The sequence below is a fragment of the Protopterus annectens genome, chromosome 7.part0 (genome assembly GCF_019279795.1).
Source record: "Protopterus annectens isolate FY-2018-M chromosome 7.part0, PAN1.0, whole genome shotgun sequence".
NCBI classification, from domain to species: Eukaryota; Metazoa; Chordata; order Ceratodontiformes; family Protopteridae; genus Protopterus; species Protopterus annectens.
In genome coordinates, this window is record NC_056739.1 from 949,803,026 (window position 1) to 949,830,794 (window position 27,769).

The following is a 27,769-nucleotide window of genomic DNA, read 5'->3' on the forward strand; positions in this document are numbered from 1 at the left end:
ATATCACCATCTTACATTAAATTTTATATAAAAGTTATTGGACTCATGGTTCTGGGAGGTATGTTTTGTTTGATTTTTACTATAAAAGAGTACCATAATATTTGTGATGATACTTCACTGATCTGTGTATTCACTTTTTTGCTCTGTGTTACACACCACCATTGTGACTTGAAAATTGTGGCAGGAGTATCAACATTTTTACAACTCAAGTTTTATGAACGAAATCGCCTATGTCCAGAATGAAACTTCATTGTCAAATGTATAGAATTGCTCACCATGTCTTATACTCTGCATAGTTATATGTTCCATAAACTATACAAGTGTGAGGAAAACCATGCATTTTGTACAGACTGGCACTTCAACATGTATCTCTCCAAAAAATATTATACCTTTTAAGTGACTGTAACAAGCATGTGTATGCTTAACATATGCCATTCTACAAATGTTTGCTATATATTTCATATGCTTATATAAAACACATATCCGACTACAAAATGTACTACTTAATACCACGTAATTTTTTTTTGTTTTAGCAACTCTCTGTGTAATTGAAAACTGTATTGTCTCAACCATGGGGCGTGAATCTGGGCTGAAAATGGTTCCAGGACAAGACAACCTACCTGGTTAATAAAATGAAAATGGAATAAAATAAGTTACTGTGATAATTTCATAAAGTGAGGTGGAGTGAAAATGCTGACACATTATTGATAAAAGTCAAGCTTGTCTGTTATGCATAGCAGAAACCTAATACCTCGCAGAATGTTCAATATTTAACACAAAGCATAGAAAACATCCATTTTGCTTGAATTCAAGAAGATTGCAATGAGTCACATTTTAAATCTAAGTGGACAACAATGGCTTTTTGAGCCGAAATGTAAATTTAATTTCTGAAGTAATTAATTTCCATTTGAATCAAGATATCAGCACTGCAATACTTTTCTGTCTATAATGTCGCAACTATAAAATCTGAGGCAGATATACTAAACTTCCACTTCAGTTATGAGTCATGTTGACACTATCATTTGTAAGTATAGTATTACAACCACTGCAGATATCAACAATTTTATTTGATGCATACAGTTATATCTGCTACTTCACACAACTTCATGATTAGGACACTTGACTCCTTCAGGTACATCCCATAGCTAAAATGTTAATAGCTATCAATAAAGTCTCCTAGTCACTATTCAGAAATCAACTGAGTACCCTTCTTTTGTTCATGGTGTTTGGTTCCAGAAATGCTATGCTGAAAAGTAAATTCAGTATCACTCCCAATGTTTTTATACTTAAGTATAACATGACAGCTGTCAGTATTTTGATCTGCAGCTTATGAAGCACTCACATTCTCTGACTGCCTCAGGTCAGAGATAGTTGTTGCCTTTAGATGTCAAGCCTGTTGGGAAGGCTGGGACACAGTACAATGCCTGAGCTAACACATCACAGAGTCTAGGAGTTGTGAGAGTATTTCTGTTGTCATCATGTCATAGAGATGGGAGAGCTTAAAGTCTTTGCTCATTTCTGTGACACAATATATTTGCCAAATTTTCTGCATTTTTGTTTTACTCTAAATGTCATTTATAGTTAACCTCTAGCTGTTGAAGTTACAAAATTAATTTGTAAAATTTAAAGATTACATTGCATCTTTTTCTCCATCTTTTTGCATATGTTACTCAGTTTCATTTGTCTGTTTAGTTTGTATATATGTTCTTACTCACTAAATGCTTGCATGAACAAGTTTAGATACTGATTTGCATTCAATAGAAGAGTATTATGTATAAGATCTATCATTAGAAAAACAGTCATTTACCACATTATGATTTGTCTACAATGGTATCACTTATATTTGGATACAAAGTAGTATGTCATACCTGCAAAACGTAAAGTTGACAACATGTTCTTCTGAGCTGTAAAAGCCATCCATTGCTGCAAATGGAAAGGAAGTAGCCCAATCACTAATTTGCATAGTAAAGTATTCTGGACTCACTCAGTTATAAGGTCATAACAGAAATTTTCAACTTCAAGAAAATCCTCCAGGGTCATCCATGCCAACAGAATAAAGCCACCAAATAACAGGCATCAAAAACTGTAAAATTCAGTCCTATACATGTAAGCAGATTATTACCATTTCCATACGGTCCTTATATTTGTTGCAGACCAAGTCATTATTTTACTTAAAGTGAAGGCAGCAGCAGCAAGGTGAACCTGTCATCTTTATAGAAGCATATTCACTAAATATTTCTAAGCTCTGCTGTAAAGTCTAGTGTACTGTGCATTCCTTTTGACTGTTAATCAAGTTTAATGTTTCTTACTGTTGTCTCCATTATAGCCACTTCTTTAAATTCACGTTATCTCCTTAACATCAGCAATTTCACATTTTCTTCACATGATATACTATTATGGCTAGACACAGCAAAGCAGCTGATCTGTTTAACTACTTCAATGCTGCATCACATAGTTTTGTTTATCCTGCTTCTCCCAGTTAAACATTTAGCATAAGCATTATTTTCACTAATTCCTTTTTAAAAATGAAACAGATTCTTCTTTGCATTTTATTTACTATAGCTGAACTTGTCAACAGTGATAAAGCACTCAGCGGTCCTGCTAGGATCCTGCACCTCCTCTCACACCACCACACTTCACAGATAGACAGACAAACAGACACATACACAGACACAGACACACAACCAAAGATACTCCATGCTTGATTTACTGCAGTCATCAGAATGTCTTTTGAAACAGCATGCTTTGTATTTAAAGGGTGACAGCTGTCCAACTGAAAAGAGACACCAATTATTTGCAAAGAAAAAGCAGGAGCATCAATAAATTAAGGGGCTTACAGAAACACAAAGCATCCATGTGAAAGTTGATGAGATTTGGAATCGTTTGTCCATTTTCAGAGTCCAGCACCTTAATTACTTTGCTGCATACTTAGTTTCCATATCTGCTGTAGGGGCTATCAAGGATGTGGGGCAATGCACCAGCATGCTCCATTGGATATCCATCCTAGGATAACATGAATGATTATGGAGGGGGAGGGGAAGTTAGAGACCTAAAAACAAGGGAGACATTCCCAGCAGAAGCATGAAACTGCATCAGGATCTCCACTCGCCTCTCTAGCCCTACATGTGGGTCTGGGTTAGTCTAAAGAAGGCTACTGCAGATCCTGTAAACCTGATGAATTAAAAGAGGATCTAGGCCATGCTGACGGTCATTTTGGAGTGCCAAACATGTCAAAAATACTTAAAAGTTAAGTATTGATATTATGAAAAAGATGACATAAATAATAATTAAAACAGTATTTTGCATCAGGTTATGGCTATAGTTACATATTGTACCCTCAAAGCAGCACAGCTTTGTAGAAATCAGAAGGTACAACAATTTCTACTTTTCACTTTTGGCACAGTATGTTTTTTGGTTTATCTGACAGCTCTGTGATTTAGTACATAAGCTCTTCATTTCTAAACTATATTGTGTACACTTAGTGTAAGCTTTATTGAATCTGACCCATATATAAATTTATTGTAGGTGGCTTCAATGCAAACTGCATATCCTGAAGTAAAACAGCAATCAGAAAGAAATAGACAGTGGTTCTGTATTTCTTGATATAACTTATCAATTTAATGACACCTGATATTAGAAGGGTACCACAGAGTAAGGACATTCATTAGGGAACTAAATGCATGCTGCTCCAAATGAGGTTAGAAAGTACACTGATGCTGGCGTGGAGCTGCCGTACCAACAGCCAAAGAGCTACATACTTGTTTACATCAGCAGACTGATGCATATTCATATAGTCTCATTCAAGATGTTTGTAAGATCATGTCCCTGCCGAAGACACACACCTCTAACTCTCATTCCATCAGGATTCTGTGCCTGCTCTTACTTCCATTTTACATGATCTGGAACATATTCATAATAGGATGGTCAGTGTCAGGTTCAAAATCAATATTTATAAAACCATTGCTTTAATTATCTAGCTGACAAACTTAAATTTGTGTCAAAGGTGTACAGTCTTGGCATAATATCTGACAATGGATTAACACTCAAGGATCAGATTTCAACTGTGTTAAAATAATCTTGTTTCCATATTCAAAACCACATCAAACATGTCAAGCACCTTATCCCTACTAGTGACCTTTCAACTGTGGTGCAGGTTTTGTTTTCCTAATGTTTGCACTATTACAATGTTTTACATGTTGTTTTACCTGACTTAGAGCTTGCATAAGTACAGCTGGTACAATACTCTGCAGCTCATTTAATTACTTACTGAGGTCAAGAGATGCATCATATTCCCCAGACTTTGCAGAATTTGCACTGGTGTCTTATAAGGCAGCAGTTCTTCTGCAAGATTCTTGTTGTAGTTTATTTAACAGTTCATAATAATGGACAACCTTACCTATCAGATCTTCTGCATAGGTACAATCCACATTCCACACTCCATTCCAAAACCCAAGGCCCCCTGATAGTTTCATTTTACAATCTTGATTCCTCTGGTTGATAACTATTTAGTTACCAAGGTCCTTGATTTTAGAACAGTCTTCCTTGTAGGCTGGGAAACTTACAAATATTAGCCAGATTTAAAAAGGGGCTAAAAAAGACGTGTTTGATTTGCTATAAAGATAATCATTATTTCTTTTTACTATCTAACCTTTTGTTTAACTTTGTGTCACATGTTATGCTTCTGTCATTTATTTTAGGGATTTGTATTATTTTTCTTGTTATTTATTTATTAGCACATTGACTGTGCTCAGATACCGAAATAAACTATGTGAAATTGTAAAGAGAAAAACTCAGATTAAAAACATTTTAATGTGAGACACATCACAATAACATTTCAGCCCAAATGGTTCATGAGATATGAGGATAATTATTAAGCATTATAGACTGCTATAAATTATACCATAATGCAAAAATGCTTTTTCACAGACAAATGTTTTCATTGCTTGGTAAGGCTATTGATGAGAATATAAAACAGAAATATTTGATAGCAGCATTTCATTTAGTCATTCATTCGTGAGTTCATTTTAGTTTTGTTATTTTAGTTGTGAAAGCATTTTAAGATCACAATAATAACAAACGTTTTTGAGCAATAATGCAATTAGTCTTCAACAAGCTACATCTAGTTAGTAAATCAATCATTCAACACTGAAATCAGATATTATGGAAATTCAGTCATGCAATATGGTACAATATTATGATGTTTCTGCTTGCATCACAATGCAAAGTGTCTCATCTTGTTTTGCAAATTAATAATCAAATGATGGTGTGCATGATTCTGGTGTAAAGAATTACTGAGCACTGTGCAGTAAGATGTCATTGGTTGAATGTGCTTTACCAGTGACATAATCTAAAGTGCTGTTTAGTGTTATACATTGGTGGGTTCTGAAAGGGGTATTTGCTGAAAATTTAGCAACTTTGTTATAGCATTGTTTATGCTATATCTAAGCTTGTGGCAATCTGGCTGTGTAGTAAAAAAATGCAATCATGCAATGCTATGCAACGCATTGTGGATAGGTTAAGGGTCATAGTGGCATTGCCTTGTAATGCCAAAAGCTAACTTTATGCTGGTTTTTAAAAAAATAGGAATAAAAAAATGATTAATGTGGTATCAGTAGCTCTTGGATGGCATTGTGTTCAACATTTGAGGAATATTGCAGGTCAAAATATTTCTAATAAGAATGGTTATCTTCTGAACACATACTTCATGCTACATCTTTGTGATGCATCGAATATATTTAAAGAATTTTACAAGAGTGAAATTATAAAGGACTCCTTTAACCCAAGGTGGTAATGTTTAGATTGTAGTATGATGCCTAAGAAGTGGGACAGATCTGTGTCTTACTTTGTGGTCATTATCTGGCATGGTAGGGATGAGCAGTGCCAGCTCCTTATCAAATGGAAAGTGAATTTGGATGGCTTGAAGTACATAGGACAACAAATACAGACTCCAACCCCCAATGAAATCATATTTGGGCTAAATTATGGCTACTATACTGCTTTTGGCCACAAGGATATTTTGGGGAAAACTGTCTAGATGGACTTAAATACTGCCAGGAACTCCTACAGTGTCTTTTCACTTCTTGGGCTTCATATAGCTCAGTGTGCAATAAAGTAGATGCATGTGACTGTAGAGAGGATAAGAGCAAACACTGAAGAGAAAATTAGATTTACATCCTCAAGCAATGAACTAAATAGACAGCATGAGTGTCTGCAGCTGAAAATCTTGGTGTTTTGGAATGACCTGGAAAGACAAAAACTAGCTCTGGAACAAGAAGTACAAAGACTGCAGAAAGAGCAAAGGCTAACACAAACTAAAAGAGAAGCATCTGAAGAAAAACATCAATGTTTGCAAACATGTTTGCAAACACAGAAAGACTCCATAAATGAGTAAAAGAAAGAGTGCACTTCCAAGCGAGAGTCATTTCTTAAGACAGACCCACAGCTAACCATGTGGTTTAGACAACTGTTGTTAGAACTTTCCTACATGCATCCTATTGACATGAATAAACAGAAGGATTATTTTATATGTGGAATACAATTACCCAATTCAAAGGATTTTCAAGTGAAGGAAGATTTCAGCACAGCAGTTGTCTTGGGTTACACTGCTCACCTGGTGCCTAGGATTTCCTGTTACCTGAAAGTACCACACATATATCCTATACTCCACAAGGGATCAAGGTCTGAAATTGAAGACAACATTGCAGACAAGTTGTCGGAGAAGGAGAGGGAATTCCCTTTGTATTCCAAAGGTGGTAAACAGTTTCAGTTTGATTATGGTGCCTACCTTCTTAACAAAAACATAGCCCTGCTTTGATACCAACATGGCCTGTCTACACCTGACCTACACTCAACCCTGCCAAATCTCAAATATTTCATGGAACATGGGTTGCTGGTAAAATGTGATCGACAAATATCCAGTGTAATTCCAGAACCTCCTAGGGTTCAGACTTCCACTTTTGAGGCTCTGAGATCATCCATTCCATTGAAGTGGTTTCTGCAGAAAAAGGAGTTTGTAAGCAAGCAGATTCAGAGAATGAAAGACTTCTTTATAAGACTCCACCCTCTAGTTACAAAACAGCCACAACTCAGCTGATCACTATTGCGACACGTCTAAGAGACCCCAGTCAGAAACATGCATCCTCTTCTCTCAGTGTTTGTTTTGGGTATCCTGAAATGAGACAAAAAGACAAGGTTTTATGTGTAGATGTTAATGAAAAAAGTACAACTCAGAGTTGCATCATAAATGACACAAAAAGTCATGTCAAGGACAAACCTGAGAGCTCCAATGCAGAGAATCAGACAGTTTTGACAAGTGAAGTTGGTGGAAATGTTGCTCATGAACCAACCTGTGACCCAGATTTTCCAGTAGGCAATAAGTAGTGTTCTGCAAAACAGACAGTAGTAATATGGGTATGGAAGCCACGGGATTTAGCTCAGCAGGATAGCTAGAAGCTTTTAATGGTATCCCCGTGGATCATGCTGTGACTGTAGACAGTGTTGAACAAGTTCTAGGAGAATTGGATGCTGAGAGCTTTGTAGAATTTTCAAGACATGTCTACACACTGAGTGAACCTATATCGAGCTTTCAGAGGCAACACAAAAGCTTGGATAAGTAAATTATTGAAGAAGCCATTTTGAAATTGAACAGATTAATCTGGAATGAAGACCAAGTTGCACTTAGTATCTGCCTTGTGTTAATTATAGACATAAATAAGTGATGCAGTTCTTGTGGTGAAAAGGGACTGTAGAAGCCATAACATGCACATATCCTTAGAAGTAAGTCTAGGTTTAAGAATCACACTTAACCCATTCCATATGTGGCATTTCAGACTTGCAGTAGTATACTTTTCTGCATAATGGTATGGTTAAGTGACAAGCTCTGATCTTGCTTCAAGGATCTCTCTTTTATTAATTTAGCACTTGACTACCTTGCCACCTGCCATTGAGGCCATTAGGCTTTCAGGAAAGCATGGTTGTGTTCCTGCAAGGTTTAGAGGTAGGTATATTTCAATCATTCCCAGTTCTTTCCAGTCACTCACACAGTTTGCATCTCCTTCTAGCTTTTGCTGATTATGAGCTTTCTGCATTTGAAGCTGAAGAATCATTTATTCTTTAAGTATGGTTGCTCTCAGCAGATCATACATCAAGACCACCAGAGATTTTGTACATTTTTCCTGGCCTTCTGATTGTTGTCTATTCTCACCAGCACAATTGCTTCCATCTTTTGAAAGTATCATGAGACTTATATTGATGTAGAGTGTCAGGTGATAATAGGCCCAGCAGAAGGGTGAATTATAGAGCCTTTGGAAATATTTCATGTTAGAAGTATTAGAAAGAACAAAGGGGTGGATTTGGCATAATGTTTAAAGTCTTTACCATATAAACACAAAGTACATGATTTGATTCTGACCTCTGGTTATTGGCTAGGCTTAAAATGACCCCTTAGGGCAATTAGCCTAGTATTCACCTATGAAACTATGCTTTGATGTTTGTGATGCCTGGAGGTTAGTAAGGATAGAAGCACCATAAAGAAGTGCAGGGAGGAGATAACTAGTGGCAAGTTTAGTTTTAGTTGTGTTGCTTAGTTTTTGGCTCTTTAAAGGATCCATACTTTTGATGAGTTTTCCTTAAGCAATTTTCTATATGCAGAACAAATTTATGATTATCATCAACTATCATCACTAATAATTTGAGAAGTGACCTCAATGTTTGTATTATCAAGAGAGAGAGAGGGATTTGGGGAAAAAATAATTGTTTTGGGGAGATTGAGGTTGAATTGTGAGTTATAAAGCAGTGTTTCAGTTGCTGTTAAGCTTCCTGTGTAATTTTTGGAGGTGTGCCACATTGTCAGAGGGGGTCCATGGCAAACACGCTTGGAAATAGATGAGCTTTTGTGGCAGATCCGCACGAGAGCTCATCTGTTTCCAGGTATAAACGAAGCACAGTCAATTAAATGCGTTCTTAAATGGCTCTCTTACAATCGATAATGTTTTTCTTGGTTTTTGTGACAAAAGTTTTTTAGGTGAAATGCAACTGTATCATACATTGTCATTATGATTAGAACAACATTAAGTTGATTCTCCTGGTCAATTGTATTATAGCTCCATGCTTAACGTCTTATCATATTCGTTCAGAACTTGAAACACATTAACATAGTAAACAGCCTACTAGATTAACTCAGTAGTGAGGTTGTTTGGATAACATTTAACAAGGCATTTGTAAGTGGGGAGGGCGTCTTTTTGTATGACTTACCAAGATTGTTAGTATCAGAAAAATAACGATAGATGCTTGACAACTGTAATAAAATTAAAATATTGGATCTTTTAGTAAACACAATAACAAGGAACATTAGTATGAACATAGCAAGATGTTCCTTGTTTATAATATACTCATTCATTTGCATTCCTTAGATTACATGTAAGTTTATTATATATACCTTTTAGTAGTTTTAAAATGAAATTTTATATTGTGTGTAATTTTACATAGAGTGTTTGTTTATTTAATGGCTAGCAACATGAGAAACATCACCTCACATTTCAGGATGTGACGTTTTACATTTATTTCTAAGTTCCCATGGTTTTTAATCAAGAATGGAATTGCAACTTCAATGATTGGTTAAAATGTATAAGTAGGGTTATTTAAACAGCAGTGTAATGTCATCCCACTGTTTGTTTGTCTGAAGAAGGCGAGTTATTTAACTTGCCGAAAGCGCTTACGTACATTGGAAACAAACTTGGGGAATTATCAGCCTCTCTCATTGTGTTCCAATCGCCTCAACATTTTTCAGTACATTGTCAGATGTGCCAATGTGTGTCGAGTCATCTGTGTACTATATTAGGGAGGCCTGCTATGTGGATGTGTGGAGGATGTTGGTGAGAATGTTAAACAGGAGGGAACGAATGGTAGAGCCTAGTGGTGACTGGGAGGTATAGAGAGAGTGTGGAGTACCAATTTACTGACTGATAACTATTGGATAGGTAGTTTTTGAACCATAGAAGGGTGGGCTGACAGAGACCAAATGAGGAAATTTGAAGTAGAAGTTTGTTGTGATAAAGTGTGTCAAAGACTTTACACATGTCTAGAAATAAGGAGGAGACAAGTTTGCCATTCTCTCTGTCTTTACTGACAGTATCTATATAGGTTAAAAGAGCAGTGTTAGTACTATGGGAAGGATGGGAGCCATGTTGTAAGGGGGATAAATGATGTGATGCTTAAGTCTGCAGGAAAGGCAGGTATCATGTGGCACATTTAGTGCAATTATGACTCTAGTTCACTCTTTTCATAAAATTCTGCTCATGCCTCATTAATAAAGGCTGATGTCACATTCACACCCTAACTTCCTGTCATGCTACAAGCTTGCATGATGCAGTAACTGTCTAAGTGTCGCCTTTCTATACACACACACACACACACACACACACACACACACATATATATATATATATATATATATATATATATATATATATATATATATATCTATATTCAGTTATCATTTAGAAGGTTCTATACCTGTTAAATAAAAACAAATGATAACAACACAGGAGGCTCAGATGCAAAAGTTTACTAGTGTACACCAGGAGGCAAAAAACCATACAAGTACAGAGTTTTGTCTGACATGATGCAGGAAATACACAATTTTATATAGTCTTACATTCAAGCTGTGCCCACCTTACTGACGTGGTTAGTCACAGGGCACCTACATCACTATGGTCTACAATATTCTATTCATAAGAAAAAGCTGATGTTATACATTTTAAAAGTTTTCCCATGGGAATAATACAGCCTTGCAAAGCACCTGGTTCGTTATAATGTCTTTCTGTAAATGTTACTCTTTCAAGGTCTCAGGCTTGCTCGAATACAATAGTTGGTTCAGTCTTGTAATATACTTCTTTGTTCTTCTTGCAACTTTACTTTAGCAGCTGTGCCTTATCTTTGATAATATTTTCAAGGCTAATTATCTCAAGGAAGGAAGAAGAATTTTCAATGCTTTATACATTTAATTTCCTGACCCAGCAGATAATCATTAGTGAAAAACATAAGCTTGCTGAGCTGGCTACTGTCAGGGTCAGAGTTCAAACACACTGCAGCTCCAAAGCTTCAAGCAATTACATGTAAAATCATTCTTATTGCCATATTGTAAATAGAATAAAATGCATTATATACTATTTGCTTTTAAACTAGCACTTTATACATGTTCAAATACATATTTTCTAACATTTTCCTCCCTTTTAATACTTTTTATTCTATTCAGAAACATAAACAATGTTATATCGTCCCCTAGCCTTCTCGTTTAAGGACTTTCAACTAGGCAAGTCATTTAGTTTATATTTCGGAAAAAGTTTCGTCTGGAATCAATAGTTCCAATTCAATGTCTTGGTACAAAGTTTCAGTTACAGATATATCAACAAAATGTTTGACTAATCTTTTCATACAGGGGATCCCACAACAAACACATGCTCCTAATAGGAGCAGACCAACACAAATAGCAATCAAAATATTCATTAGGATAGAACTCCACCCACCAAACAGATTCTGGAAAAAGTTCATCAGTGGGTTTGGGCCTGGTTCAGTCATGGCCGATACCTGCTGTATTACCTCTAGGTGATCATTAATCTCGTGTCGATTGTCTGGTATGAATGCATAGCATTCTTCTTTGATAAGCGCGCAAATACCACCTCTCGCCGCTAGGGTGAAGTTAAGAGCCATTCGATTTTGTAGACCAACAGTTCTCATTGCATTCAGTTCGTCAGTCACTAGTTCGAGAGCAGAAAAAGTTGCGTTACTCATTACTTCGAGAAGCTTCGACAGTTTTCTCAACTCCCAGATCGATTTGACTGCTCCATATGCTGGAAATATTCCAGCCCAGGATATAACACTGTCACTCAAGTCCATATGAGTCAATTTTTCTTTATCTTTCACGGAATGATGGTTCTTCCAACCAGCTTCGATTTTTCCCATTGGATTTACAGGTTTTCCGATTGGATCTTCAGGTTTTCGGGCTACATCTCTTACATTTTGTATCTTACCTAGAGGTAATTCTGCAGTATGCCTTATAGCTGGAACCAGATAACCCAAAAAACAACTGCCAGACCAATTCTCAGGTAGCCATTTGTATGCTTTTTTCCCACAAACAAAATAACAGTTTTCTACTTTGGTACTGATGCGGGTGAATTCTGAATGAAACATTTTCTTGTCTATAACAGACAATTGTTTATGCAAGACAGGATTTCTCTGCACTTCACTTAATGTTGTTTTTATTAAGCTCAAATATGAATCATAATTTGCGTTACAAATAGTGCTTTTATCTTTAGTTTTAATATAGCATTTATAAGATATAGTTATGTTACAGTTACTCCAACCCACTTGGAGTGTATCATTCTTATAGAAACATACAATTCCCTTCTGTGTAATAGGCAAATACAATGCAATTTTGTCCTGTGATCTTACAGAACCTGTATCAAAAAGTAAATTTTCCCAAGTCTCATTTATCCCCAAGGGGACAGCGGACATCAACAGTCCTCCATATGCTGTTGGTATGGCAGTACAAACCCAGCAATTTGAAATGTTCATAGTCTCTACATATACACACTTCATAGCTAGGTATGTGTTAAAGTTTGGATGCCAGTCTATGGACAGTTCATCACGTTTCTCCACTTTCACTTTGTGTGGTTATATGTAGGAAGAACCACAACAAAAGGAAAGTCATCACAATCATAGTCAATAAATGTATAGTTAGCAAGATGATTAAACAATATCTTTGGGGTTGATCTGTATTTTTACTCATCTCGCTCTTGGCCATCCTGCCTTTGTTGTGTGTCAGTCACAAAATGTTTATCAAGCTGAAAATTCTTTACCGGTTTACAGTGCGTCAGGTGGACCCAGCATGATCTCTCAGCAACTTTGACTGCAGTAGGTGTCGCCAACAGTACCTGGTACGGTCCTTCCCACTTTGGACTCGCCCAATTCTTCCTCTTCGTGACCTTCAACCACACCCAGGACCCTGGGGTCAGCACTGCTTCCAACGGTCTGGTCTGTCTTTTATCTGAAAAAGAGTTCAACTGCAAAACAGTTTTATTTGTTAACAGTTTCCTCATGTAATTAGCTAATGAGCTGTCAGCCTCTAGTTCTGCAGGCATGAGAGCTTTCCACTGTGGCACATAATATGCCCTTCCAAATATCACTTCAAAGGGGTCAAACCCTTTACATTTGGAACTGTTCTCATGCTCAGCAGTGCCAAAGGCAAACAGCAAATCCAATTCTTCTGTGTATCATCTATTAATTTCCTCAATTTGCTTTTTAAAATTCCATTGTATCTTTCCACCAGTCCTGCAGACTGTGGGTGGTAAGCACAATGATTCTTCAAGGAGATCCCAAAGAATCTCCCAAGTTGGTGAATCGTCTGATTCACAAAATGTGTCCCATTGTCACTATAGATTCTTTCCGGTATGCCAAATCTAGGAATTATTCTTTTATTAGGGCCTTTGCCACTGTTGCTGCATCCGGATTTTTAGTTGGAAAAGCTTCTACCCATTTGGAAAACATGTCTATAATTACTAAACAGTATTTTTCCCTTCACATTTGTTCAGTTCTATGAAATCCATACAGATAGTATGGAACGGATATGGTGGTATAGGAAAACTCCTTGCTTGGGTTTGAATGCTCCTTGTGCATGATGTTTATTACAGACATGGCATGCTGCACAAAATTTTTGTGTAAAGTTTGTGAATCCATATGTTTGGAATATTCGATTTACTAACTGTACCATCCCCCCTGTTGAGACATGGCACTGCCCATGGCTCAACAAAGCTGCATATCTAAATAAATTAGACGGCAATATTGTTTTTTCTCTTTGGAGATATACAGTCCATTTTAGGATTGCACCTCGTTTCTCCCATTTCTGTTTCTCAGCTTTTGTAGTTAATGTCTGCATCGTTTTTAACATTTCTAAATCCAAAATCTCAGAGGGTTGTAATTCCTCAGTTAAAAGTAAAGTTTCTGAGTCTGAGGCTGCTTGCTTTGCAGCTGCATCAGCTTTTGCATTTCCTTTTGAAATTGCATCCTGTTGTTTTGTATGAGCTAAACATTTACAAATAGCTACTTTAGTAGGTAACTGAATGGAATCTAACAAGTTCAAAATAAGTTGCGCATGATTAATCGGTTTGCCAGTAGATGTTATCATTCCCCTATTTTTCCATTGTTGTGCAAAAACATGCACTGTAGAGAAAGCATACTGACTGTCAGTATATATGTACAAACATTTATCTTTTGCTAGAGTACAAGCCCATGTTAAGGCTATCAATTCTGCTGCTTGAGCAGACAGGTTATGCTGTAGGATTTGGGCTTCTAAAATCTCTGTATCTGTGACTACTGCATACCCTACTAGATTTTTCCCTGTAGGACCCTTTCTGCATGAACCGTCCACATAAAATGTCACCTCGGCATCATCCAAGGGCATATCAGTAAGGTCTTGTCTGGGCAAAGTTATTTGCTCAATTTCCTGCAGGCAACTGTGTGGTGTGCCATCCACAGGAGTTGGAAGTAACGTTGATGGATTTAATGTTGTACAATGTTCAATTACCATATGAGGTTGGCTCAGCAGTATGGTCATACATGAAAGATGTCTAGCAGGAGATAGATATGCTATTTTCTCTTGCAGTAAAATTATCACGACTGCATGAGGCACTCTCAATGTGAGAGGGTGGAACAACACCACTGAGGCCGAAGCCTGTACTGCCATTGCAGCTGCGACTACTGCTTGCACACAGTGAGGCAATGATTGTGCCACTGGATCTAACTGTGATGAATAGTAAGCTATGGGGCGTTGCTTATCCCCATGCTGTTGCGTCAAAACTGATGTCATGTATCCCTGTTTACAATCTACGGTCTGAAAAAATCTTTTGTGGTAATTTGGAAGTCCTAAAACTAATGATGAAGCTATCAATTGTTTTAGTCTGCAGAAAGCTGTTTCTGCTTCAGGTGTCCATTGTAATACATCTTGTGCTGCCATTGGTGTTTTATATATTAAATCAGCCAGTGGAGCAGATTTTAAAGCATAGTTTGATATCCAGCTTCGACAAAAATTAGTCGTTCCCAAGATGGACATCATTTCCTTCTTGGTTGCTGGTTTGGGTGCCTGTAAAATCGCTGTTTTTTTGTCTTCGTCTAATATTCTACCTTCATTGGATATTACATATCCTAGGTATCTAACCTGTTTTCTCCAAAGTTGTAATTTACTTTTGTTTACTTTGTGTCCTTGTGCTGCTAAAAATTTCAATAATGCTATCGTATCTTCCCTGCATTGATGCTGGGTAGGGGCTGCTAGCAAGATGTCATCTACATAAAGTAGAATCTGACTACCTCCTGGTGGAGTAAATCCTGCCAGGTTGCTTGCCATTTCTTGTGCAAATATCGTTGGACTTTCACAATATCCCTGCGGTAGCCGAGTATAGGTATATCTTTTACCCTGAAATGTAAATGCAAACCAATACTGGCTATCAGGATGTATAGGTATTGAAAAGAAAGCATTGCTTATATCTACCACAGTAAAATATTTTTGTTGTGGTTTCAAATCATTCAACAAGGTGTGTGGGTCTGGCACCGTAGGTGCTCTGGGTATTATTGCATTGTTTACAGCTTGTAAATCCTGTACCATCCGCCATTCCCCGTTTGCTTTTTAACAGGAAATAGAGGGTGTTACATGGTGAATCAAAAGATTCTACCAGTACTCCTTCCTTGAGTAATGCTGCTATTATAGGCTTAAGTCCTTGCTCTGCATCTTTCCTCAAGGGGTACTGTCTTTTTTGTGGTCTAAATGCTGATTTTGGTATAATAGTTACTGGTCCTGCTGTTTGAATAAGTCCTACATCTGATTTACCTGTTGACCAAAGAATATCTGGTATGTCACACAAGGCTTTTTCTTCTTCTTCTAATAAGAATGCTAATCAGCTGTCTTCACTAGTTTGTAAATGTACAGCTGGATGTGTCTGTGTTAGCCAATTCAATTTCTGTTTTTGTATTCCCTGTTCTGATAATTCTAAATCAGTTTGTTTTTCCCATCTTGTTACTTTTTCTCCTAAGTCTGCCCATCTCACATCCTTATTCTTTGTCAGGCTGACATGTGGTAGTCTATTAGATTTGTACAGTGTCATGAATTCCTGAGGTAGTGAACAGCTTACCACGCTGTTTCCCTCAGTATCCCAATACAAGGTTCGTAATACTAATCTGTTAGCAGGATTTTTGAACAACTCTTGCTCATATTCTTTATCAGGTCCTGGCATGCTACAGTAGTATAGAGTACAATGTAACAAATGCTGTTGGTCAGTGTCAAGGGAGGGGGCCTTACTGATGGCTACATTCATCAGTTATTCGGTTACTGCCCCTGGACCAGTCGTAACTAGGTCCTGGCTGTACCAGTAAAATGTTTCACCCTCCGGTCGCACCACAAAAGTATCCATTTGTCTTTGTGCTTCCATACCCTGCATAGTGGGAACTACCGCTATGCCAAATATCTGCATAAGATCTCTTCCCAGTAGGTTTACTGGACACTTTGCAGAAACTACAATTTTACTTTTCTGAGTCATACCTGAAACAGGGTCAGTTATTGCTATATCATGGGAGAGTGGCTCCCTATATAGCTGTCCATTTGCTGCTTTCACTAATATATAGTCAGGTGATTCGGAATTTTCTGGTAACTTTGAAGGATGTATCAAAGTTCGTGACGCTCCTGAGTCACACAAGAATTTCACTTCCTTCCTTCCACCAGAAGTGTAACTTCCGGTTTTGTGTCTGCCAAATAGAGCTCCAAGCTCAGTAATGCCAAATCTAAAATTTCACTTTCTTCATCCTCTACATCTGCTTGCACTTCCTCTGTTCCTTCCACTACATTTACGTTTGCCCTTTGTTTGTTTTCCTTCTCTGAGGATTTCTGATTTTCATCACTATCATATAGTCAGTCCTCATCACTTTTATTTTCTGTAGTCGCCTTTTTATTTAGCCTGCAATCCCTTGCTAAATGTCCTTTCTTACCGCACTTAAAGCACTCACCTTTCTTTTTCTTTCTTCAAAATCTTCTGACCTTTTGTCAGATTGTCTATTTCCTGGGTATTTTTCTTACCCTTTTACCTGACTGTACTACAAAGACCTCTGCTCCATCTTCAGCTGTGAAGACCTGTGTCTTCTTTTCTTTTACTATTAAAGTGTCTTTCAGCATGTCTGGCATATTCAAGTAAGGCTTGTAGCCTACTTGTTCGATGATCTATCATATGCTTTGTAATAAAGCTACTGATAGGTGCAATGCAACCTTTCAAAACGCATTTTTCAGTTGCTGTTCATACGGTATCATGTGTCTGATTTTCAGGAATAGCCATACCACTATGGTTATTGAAACATTCCAATAATCTACCATAGTACCCATCTACAGTTTCATTCTCTTGTTGTATGCATTGGTTAATGCAAGTCCAATCTGCTCTAGGTTTCCATTTTTCAGAAATTCGGTCTGTAAGACCTTTCACTCTGTTGTCTAATTCTGCGTCACTATGTGGGAGTGGTTTAAGCTCTGCATTACGAGGATTCCAGGTGCCACAAATCATGTGCCAGTCTGGACCCACAATCTGTCTAACTACCTTTTCTACTTCTTCCCCATTCAAGTGGTAACTTAATCTCATACCTTGCAAATCTTGTAAAAACTTTGTGTAATTGATTTTTGGATGAGGGATTCCCTCTGTAGCTTTCCGAATATCTTCTGGTGTCCATGGTCTATATACTAGAAGAGTTGGGTCCTGCCCTTCCTGTCCTGCCTGAGGATTTGGTACCTCTATTAGTGGACAGATTTCTTCCTCACTCTCTTCTAGTGTGTTTCTCCCTATTTGATATAAGTCTGTGTCCCCAAGTGTTTTACGTGTCCGGGACCTAGTTTCAATAGGATCTCTAACAAATGGTTTTAGTACTCTTGTAACTTCAGGATAACGTGGAGGTGGACCAGCTTGTCCTCCTGCTTCATATCCTGAAAAAGGCATTGGAGGGGCGGAGGAGGGGCCGCTATTACTGTATTAGTATCCTCTTTGTCTAAAAATAATGTTTTTGCATTTTTAGTTTTCTGTTCCTTGGGTTGACTTCCACAATCCACCTGTGTGCCTGAGGAATGCCTAATCGCTGTTGTTTTTTTGCCTGACCTTCTGCGTCAGATTTAAGCTGTTTTAAGAGTTTAACTAATGAAATCTTGTTTAATTTACCGTCAAATCCGTATTTATTAACCCATTTTGTATAATACCTTACATTATCAGTCCGTTGTAATTGCATATATTTTGCGTCATCAGTTAGGGGCGGATCTCGCGATTTTTTAGTGCAGTGATTTCCCATTCTAAAAGAAAATGTTACGTAACCCTTTTCACCACGTGGTATTTCAGTTCCTTACACAGTTTATCTAGAATAACTGCCTACCTTATTCCGTTTCCCTGATCTCTGAAAACATATACAGTAATTTCCTTTTGTCCCTGATCTGTATAACAAATCTCTGACAATGACATTTACTGTAACCTAGTCCCTGATCTAAAACAGAAAAAAGGCAAATATTTTCCTACCTGAGCCTCCTGGGTCTACCAGTTCGAGACTGCTCTTCAGCCGCAGATCAGAAAGTGGCCAGCCTCTCAAGACGACAATTCAGTCGGAGGTCTTTGTGTTTCAAGAAGAACCGTTTCGCTAACTTCTCCTGCGCAGTATTCGACCACCGATACACTCTGATCTGCAGCTTACCAAGGGAATTCCGGTTCATGGAGGACCAAACTGTTAAATAAAAACAAATGATAACAACACAGGAGGCTCAGACGCAAAAGTTTACTAGTGTACACCAGGAGGCAAAAAACCATACAAGTACAGAGTTTTGTCTGACATGATGCAGGAAATACACAATTTTATATAGTCTTACATTCAAGCTGTGCCCAATTACTGACGTGGTTAGTCACAGGGCACCTACATCACTATGGTCTACAATATTCTATTCATAAGAAAAAGCTGATGTTATACATTTTAAAAGTTTTCCCATGGGAATAATACAGCCTTGCAAAGCACCTGGTTCGTTATAATGTCTTTCTGTAAATGTTACTCTTTCAAGGTCTCAGGCTTGCTCGAATACAATAGTCGGTTCAGTCTTGTAATATACTTCTTTGTTCTTCTTGCAACTTTACTTTAGCAGCTGTGCCTTATCTTTGATAATATTTTCAAGGCTAATTATCTCAGGGGAAGGAAGAAGAATTTTCAATGCTTTATACATTTAATTTCCTGACCCAGCAGATAATCATTAGTGAAAAACATAAGCTTGCTGAGCTGGCTACTGCCAGGGTCAGAGTTCAAACACACTGCAGCTCCAAAGCTTCAAGCAATTACATGTAAAATCATTCTTATTGCCATATTGTAAATAGAATAAAATGCATTATATACTATTTGCTTTTAAACTAGCACTTTATACATGTTCAAATACATATTTTTCTAACAATACCTATATACAGCAAATGTGTACATGCAATTCAGTCTGGCTTTTTATTATATTCCTGTTTTATTTGGACACTATATTTAAGTAATATAAAAAACTGTACTTTTATATAAACAGTGTATGCATGCGTCATGTGACAAAGGGAAATACTGCCAGCCCAGCTAGCTGGAATTTTGTAAATAATTCTGTCATTTGTGAATATTAATATAATTTTTATACAGTAGAGATGTAACAGAAGGCAATATGACCAGCCCAGCTATCTGGAATTTTGTACATAAGTATATGTCATTTGACAATATTAATATGATTTATAGAGAAGTGTGAAAGAAGGAGATACTGCCAGCCCAGCTATCTGGAATTTTCTAAGTGGTTATGTGTCATTTGTGAATGCCAACATGCTTCATGTAAGATGCTTGTGCTACAACTGTGTTAGAACTGTAATTCTGTGCTGAGCTAAAATGCAACCACAGCATGCCCTGCTGACTTAGAACAGAAATGTATATAAACTATTGTAATTGTGTAAATGTATATGTTATAACAGTGAGAACTAGAACGTATAGGGTTAACTTGCAAAACTTCAAGAAAATAGTTGAAATTAAATTGTTTTACGATTGTGGTACAAAACTTATCTTTCAGTTTCAGTCAACAGGAGACGGGATGTCTACACTAGGGGACGCTCGCTGTTGTGTTGTAAGTGTTTTATTGTTTTATGCCTTCTAACAGTTGCAAAAATCTGAAGGCTATGTATTTTCAAAGAGAGATGTTAAATGTTGGCAGTTTCTGACACTGGGGAGGTAGCTTGTTAACTAAAGTCAGGTGACAAAAAGTGATGTAATCCAAGTTAACAAAGCAGTAATATTTGATATTAATTTACGAACTCTCAGAGAGAGAGAGAGAGAGAGAGAGAGAGGACATTTTGTATTTGTCTTTGACTTGACAACATCCACTCATCACCACTTCTGCCTGCTTGTTGTTCTGTAAGTAAGTTTTTAGGGCATAGTAACTCTTTTATATTCAGAGAGGAATATAGAGTGGCCACGGTGGTGCAGTGGTTAGTGTTGCCGCCTCACAGCAAAAGGTCCTCTGGTTCGATTCTCGGTTGGGGTGCCTTTTGTGTGGAGTCTGCATGTCCTCCCTGTGGTCGTGTGGGTTTCATCCCAAAGACATCCAGTAGGTGGATTGGACACTCTAGATTGGCCATAGGTGTGTGTGTGTGTGTGTGTGTGTGTGTGTGTGCCTTCTGTGGAAGGTTGGGTGCCGGGCTGGCAACTTAACACCGTAAAACTCCACTGCTAATCATGAGTGGACAGATGATCCACTGTGGCAACCTCTAACCAGAAAAAAAGCCAGAAGAAGATACCTTAGATGTTGTCTTTATTTCTTTGAGACTGTCCTGCAATGTTGTTTTAATTACTTCCTGTGATTTTGAACTCTGATGTAACTGATTACTTACTGAGTATTGTCTTGTTCTTTTATTATTTATTATTAAATATACTTAAACTTTTGTGGCTGGTCTGTTCATATATATTTTAGCTCCTACAGTACTTGCATATCTTTTTGGTGACACTGTACAGGCCACTCCTAACAGCCTGGCACTTGGACAAACTACCATTTGGATTAATACTAACATTACACAGTAGGATTGGACACCCTTTGTTAAGGGCTTTAAAGTAGCCAATAAAGAGTGGCTGGTGGCAGTCGGAACTACCTTATAGTCTGGGCAGAAGGGGTCATAGCTAGTAAACCTGTGCCAGCCTTTTCCAGGTGTGTGTTTATGTATAAATTAAATCTCAAGGAATGTGTGTGTCAGCTACTTGTACAGGGACACAGAGCACTGGTTAGACAGACAGGGTACTGGAGATCCTGGTTTGGCCACTCAGCTGAGAGTTCAACCCTATAGTTGTGCCAGTGGGGAGTCTTATTGGGGATCTGGAGAAAGAGGGAGAAATCATTCCCAGACTGACTGTAATCTCTGTGTGCTCTTAAGGGAAATTGCACTTTACTGTGATTGTATTTTTCATCTTCCCAGGGTGTATATTACCCACTGTTGCCAGTGGTGAGGATTGAGGCTCCTTGATTACTGGGCCAGTGCTGGGACATCACACACTATACAACAGTACTAAGGTTAACAGTATTTAGATTGACAGTGTATGCTGCTATACAGCAGTACTTAGGTTAACAGCATATGCATGCACTATACAACAGTACTTAGGTTAAAAGTGTATGCATACACTATAGAACAGTACTTAGTTTAACATGGTATGCATACTCTGTACAATAGTACGTAAGTTATCCTCCCTCTCATCCACTCACTTCAAATCTCACAAATATTCCACGTTAAGTGATATGTTACAAACTATACATTCACTTGCTACTGTAACTACACATTTTAAACAATTTATACTAACATTTCACAGTATAGACTCGATATATGTGTAATTGATTTTATTTTATATATATATATATATATATATATATATATATATATATATATATATATATATATATATATATATATATGGGTCTACCTCGACCAACTGAAATTACGTTTCTCTGCAATGTAATTTCACAACCCCATTTTTCCGAAAGTACATTTATCCGAAAATGCACTTTCATGAAAAATCGAGCAAATTGAGAAAGGCTACCAAGGTTGTTATAGATCATGGCACAGTGGGACTAAGAGAATATTCCCTTTTCCCCACTGTAATGCAATCTTGGAGTTAAAATATATATGTAGCAGGGGTATGGGGGTGTAGGGGGGCTTGCCCCCTGCATAAATGTGTTTAGTGTTGTCATGATTTTTTTTTATTTGCTTTTAGTTGACTTGGTTTTTCATGAAAGTACATTTAGTACATTTTCAGATAAATGCACTTGAGGAAAAACGGGGTTGCAAAATTACTTTTTGGGGAAACGTAATTTTGGTGGGTCGGGGTAGACCTATATATATATATATATATATATATATATATATATATATATCTGCAAGGTTATATATATATATATATATATATATATATATATATATATATATATACATATATATAAAATTATGTTTTGTTTTTGGCATGGGATGTGACTGAAAATGATTCCCAGACCAGTTCTCTAACCTGGTTAAAAACTCAAATAAATAATTTCAAATATATAATCAGAAATCCAAAGAAACAGTGCATGGCAGCATTTAAATTACAACACAGCAGTCAGCTGCTTTTTCATCCCAATAACCTCAGCAGGAAAGTGAAGCTATCAAACTTTACTGTTTGGGGGGAAATTAAATCAGAAGAAGGAACTTTGATTTAGAATTGTCTCAGGTTATGTCATCTGAGATTTAGCCAGTGTAGGTACTATAGGCTTCTGCTATGGAAAATGAAGGAGAGGAGGCACCAATGCATATAAGTCATATTTGGATATAAATAAGTTGATATTAATAAAGGGTAAGCCTTTAGACCATGCAGAGAAAATAAAAGACATAAACAACATGAAATGTACATGGAAGGGATTATATTTGTTATGCTATTAGTTATGCCAAACAGTTTCAGGAATTTGCTTTGCGCACAATAGTTTTTCTTGCAATTATGACGTATGATTTAATGTGCAATTAGTATTTAGATTTTGATGCACTAATTCTAATGTATTATATTTACATTTATGCATTAATTATTAATATGGTAAATGTAGTCAGTAAATGAACTTCATTCATCATTTAGTACCTGCTTTTATTCAAGCTCATTAGAAATCTGGAGAACATTTGGGCAGTCAAAAAGTGAAAGGCAAGGCACTAATACTAGATGGGATGCCAGTCCATCACAGAACATAATCACTCACATATGCAAAAGTCACTCATAAAAATTTTAGAAAACCATCAATTTAACTGATAAACATGTACCTGGCATGCAGTAGATACAGAAAAGGCATGCAAATTCAAAAGTGAGCGCACCACATCTGGTAAATTGATCAGGAAAACCAAGTGCCAAGTAAACTTACCTACAGCATTGTTTTACCTTGCATTTCTCACATAGATCTGAATGTTGCTTTTTTGGCAAGATGACATCTAGTGAACAGTGAGACAGAGAAAACTATCTGTAGTTGTTCAGCTCTACAAAATGTATGCAGTTTATAAATCTTTGAATACTTACACATTTTTACTTTGTAGAAAGGTTTAGAGCTTAAAAGTAGCATATGTATGGAATATTCACCATCAAAACTAACCCTTTATACAACTGTAGCATTAAAACATTTTACCGTGCTATACTGCATTACTATTTAATGAGCAGACAGCAAGGACATTAAGAAGATATACATAGAGAGTGAACTTTTTGGAATAAAAAGCAGGATTCTATAATTAACACTAATGGAATTATAAGACGAATAAATGTTAGGTCATTACTATCTGCAAAATTTGGATGAACTACTTCATATGTGGCAGTTTCAGTTAAGATAAAAGAAGGACAAAGAAATGCAACTTAAAATAAAAACTTGAATATTTATTGATCTATTTATTTATGTAGTTATTAAAAAACAGTGAAACACTAAAATAAATATCAGTACTTGAATATTTTTAAGTGTCAAGGGGTAAACCCAATAGATACATGACATTATATACAGAGTGAATAACAAAATGTAGTATGCATATATAAATATATACATATATTCCTCATTATTCATGAAGCTCGGTGCAAGGACAGCGTTAGCCTTGCACTGACCATGTGGCGTAGAGATGGCACAGCAGCACCATATGCATATTAATTAAGGCACGCGGCCGCAATGTCCACATGCATAGGAAATGTGCGCGAGTGCAGGGGGCATGTCTAAGTGCTGCACGGAGGCGTGAACATATCGGCTGCAGATGCTCAACCTAAAATGCTGACTAGTAAAGCCTGCCTCTAATAGTAATCACTCCTGTCAGTGTCTGTGGATATTGAAATGTATGCAAAGCATACAAGACAGTTTCGCGAACACCCAAAATGAAAAGTAAACACAAAGGCACGCAGCTGAATATTGAGCACCCGTCCCTCGAACAAATGACATTTAAAACCCCGTGCCCGTATTCCATTGTAGTGTTGATTGTTATACTAAGTGGAAGCAAAATGCAGCGTGTTTGCACACCACTGCCCTTTGCTAAGCCTAGCCCAATGGTTAGGGTTACCACCTGTCCCACTTTGTGAGGGACAGTCCCTCTCTTGGCAGTTGTGTCCTTACCAAAAATATTAAAAATGGTAAATGTTCTGCGATTGTAGGACATAATTATGTCCCATATATTATATAATAGTTCCATAAAATAGTTATTTTTGTATCTAAAATACCTAAATGTTACAAGAAACAGAATAAGCAACTAAACTGCTACAAGAATAAGCTTTCACTTAGGCATAAAAGTAAAGTACTATCCTTTGTACTGACCGTGGGTAGGTGTTGGCCTGTAAAATCTGATGTGTGTCCCAAAAATGTCCCACTTTGGCCATTTGAAAAGGTGGCAACCCTACCAATGGTCAGAGCAGTCGCTCAATATCTGCCCATTTGTGATCCAAGTTGTCCCAGTCTGGACGGCCCAAAGATGAATGGGTATTACCTGGGTCTACCTACCATGTCATGAAAGATAAGTATTTGTGTGTACTTATGTGCGTGAAGTACAGCATGTGGAAGATCAAATATGCCAGGGTTGCCCTCACAGCCATATTGGTACCAGAGATATGTAGAGTACACAATGTGTTCTGTTGTCTGTACCATGGGCCATCAACCATAGAAGGGTTGGATGGTGTGTGTGGAATATGGAGGGGGGGGGGTGATGGGTAATGTAATAATTTGCCAAGGGGAGACTGGGTCAGATGTACAATAGGTGAACTGGTCTATAAATGTACATACTTATATTTGCATAACTCCAGATATGTAGTCATATATCTATAAATGTACATACTTATATTTGCATAGCTACACATCACACATACATGCATATAAGTAGTTGACAAATATATGTCCATTACATAAATATGTATACTTGTAAATGAATACATATGCCTCTCAGAAACATATGAATAGTAACATGTACTATACATATGTACACCACTCAACTGTCACATTTGTTGCCAGTACTGTGGAATGGCTGTAGTAAAGTCATATATCCTAATTACCATCCATACAGAATGTATCATGGATGGTTTAGTGGTAAGACCAGTGACAAAGGCATTCCTGATCCCGGGTCCAAGTCATGCAAGGGCTAATTTTATATGATGGCCACAATAATGGCAGTCGGATATAGGGTGACTAAGGTGCTTTAAAGCTGACGTAAGTGGGTATGTGCAATGGTAAGTATCAGTCATTCAACAGTATGGGAAATGTAAATAAGCATGTAGGTGTATATGCATGTGTATGTACAAACAGATATATATATATATATATATATATATATATATATATATATATATATATATATATATATATATATATATATAGATATCCATGAAGAATGAACATGGTCACAATAAAGCAGTCATAATGAATGTGAAGGGAAACAGCAGCGGAACCCCCCATAATACTTAGTGCTGTCATATCAAGCTGCCCAGAGGTGAGCAAACCTCCTGCATCTCCAACCAGAGGTAGGATGCTAATAGTGGAACTAACTATGTCCACGTGCTAAGTCTGACTTTCAAACAGATACAGGGCAATCCCAGTCACCATTCGGATGAGCCAAAAACTGGAAGACTAATTGAACACCTGACCATTATATGAATTTATGTCCCAAGACTATAAGCTTGGGACTTCTGAATATACTTGGAGTGAGCCAACATTCGGGATGTGTCTAGAGCAGTAGGGAGTGGTGCATGTGTAGTGGTATGCTTTATTGCCAACCAGAGAATGAATGACTGCCGTGTTAATGATATTGTGCTGTGTTTGTTCTGGTAACTATGACCAATGGGTATACATGCAAATGAAGCAGCACAGCAATAGTGTAGTGGTTAGAGCATCCACCTATCGAGCAGACTTTGCTGGTTCGAAAGCAGCACACACCATTTATGACGCGTAATCCATATCCAAGCATATCTTCCTAATTTTATGCTGTATAACGATATAATACCATTGAAATGTGAACTGGTGTGAAGTATCACAGTAAGAATGCAGAAGGTGTTTGTGTGACGTGAAACGGTGGTTAAACGAAAAACCACTGCTGAAAAGTGTCGTACCATTTGTCCAACAGCCTTTGTTCTGCCCAGCAACACAATAAATCGTGAAAGCCAGGCCCGACGCTAGGACCCTAGACATCACAATCAATGTGATTTACTACTAAGCCACGGCAGCTATACCTAACTCTGATATTATCACAAACATAGCAGACAGCACAGTCATTCAACAGTATGATCAAAGTAATTAAATCATATAGATGTATATGCATGCGTACGTACACACACACACACACACACACACACATATATATATATATATATATATATATATATATATATATATATCTATAGAATGAACATGGGCACAAGAAAGCATTCATAATGAATGCAAAGGAAAACAGCAGCAGAGCACCCGCATTATCTAGTGCTGACATATCAAGCTGGCCTGAGGTGGGCAAAATCCCTGCATCTCTAACCACAGGTAGGATGCTAACAGTAGGAGTAACCTTGTCCACGTGCTAAATTTGACTTTCAAATAGGTAGAGGGCAGTCCCAATCCCCAGACGGACAAGCCCAAATCCAGATGACCATATGAACACCCTGACAATCATACAAACGTATGTGCCAGGACTATAGGCTTGAGAGGTCTGAATATACTTTGAGTGAGTCACCATACGGCATGGGTCCAGAACAGTAAGGAATGGCACATGTGTAGTAGAGCGGTTTTCCCAACAGGAGAATGGATGCCTGCTGTGTTAGTGAAGTGTTGAGGCATGTGTTCGGGTAACTATGAACCATGGGTATACATATAAATGAAGCAGAACACCAATAGTGTAGTGGTTAGAGCATATGCCTAACGAACAGGCATTCACAGTTCTAGTTCGACTATAGCACATATCATTTTCTTTGTGGAATGAATGTTGTTCTGCTGTAAAACCGACATTATAACATGTAAAAGTGAACGTGAGTATTGCATGGGACTATTAGCCAGATCCCTTCAATCAAAGTGGTACTGTCATAATGAATAAGGCACAAGTAAGCACAAATAAGTGGCAGTAAACATATGTAACACACAGTAAGCATATGCGAGTGCGCTTGCACAGGTGTAAGCAGCGCCCAGCATAGGAAATGTATATACGTATGTGTATATGTAATATGTATATATATA

General features: G+C 37.4%; 1 pseudogene; it reads left to right on the plus strand.

Moving 5' to 3' along the window:
• The first annotated feature begins 5,638 nt into the window (after positions 1 to 5,638).
• Positions 5,639 to 7,380, plus strand: LOC122806117 (annotated as a pseudogene).
• The last annotated feature ends 20,389 nt before the right edge of the window (positions 7,381 to 27,769 follow it).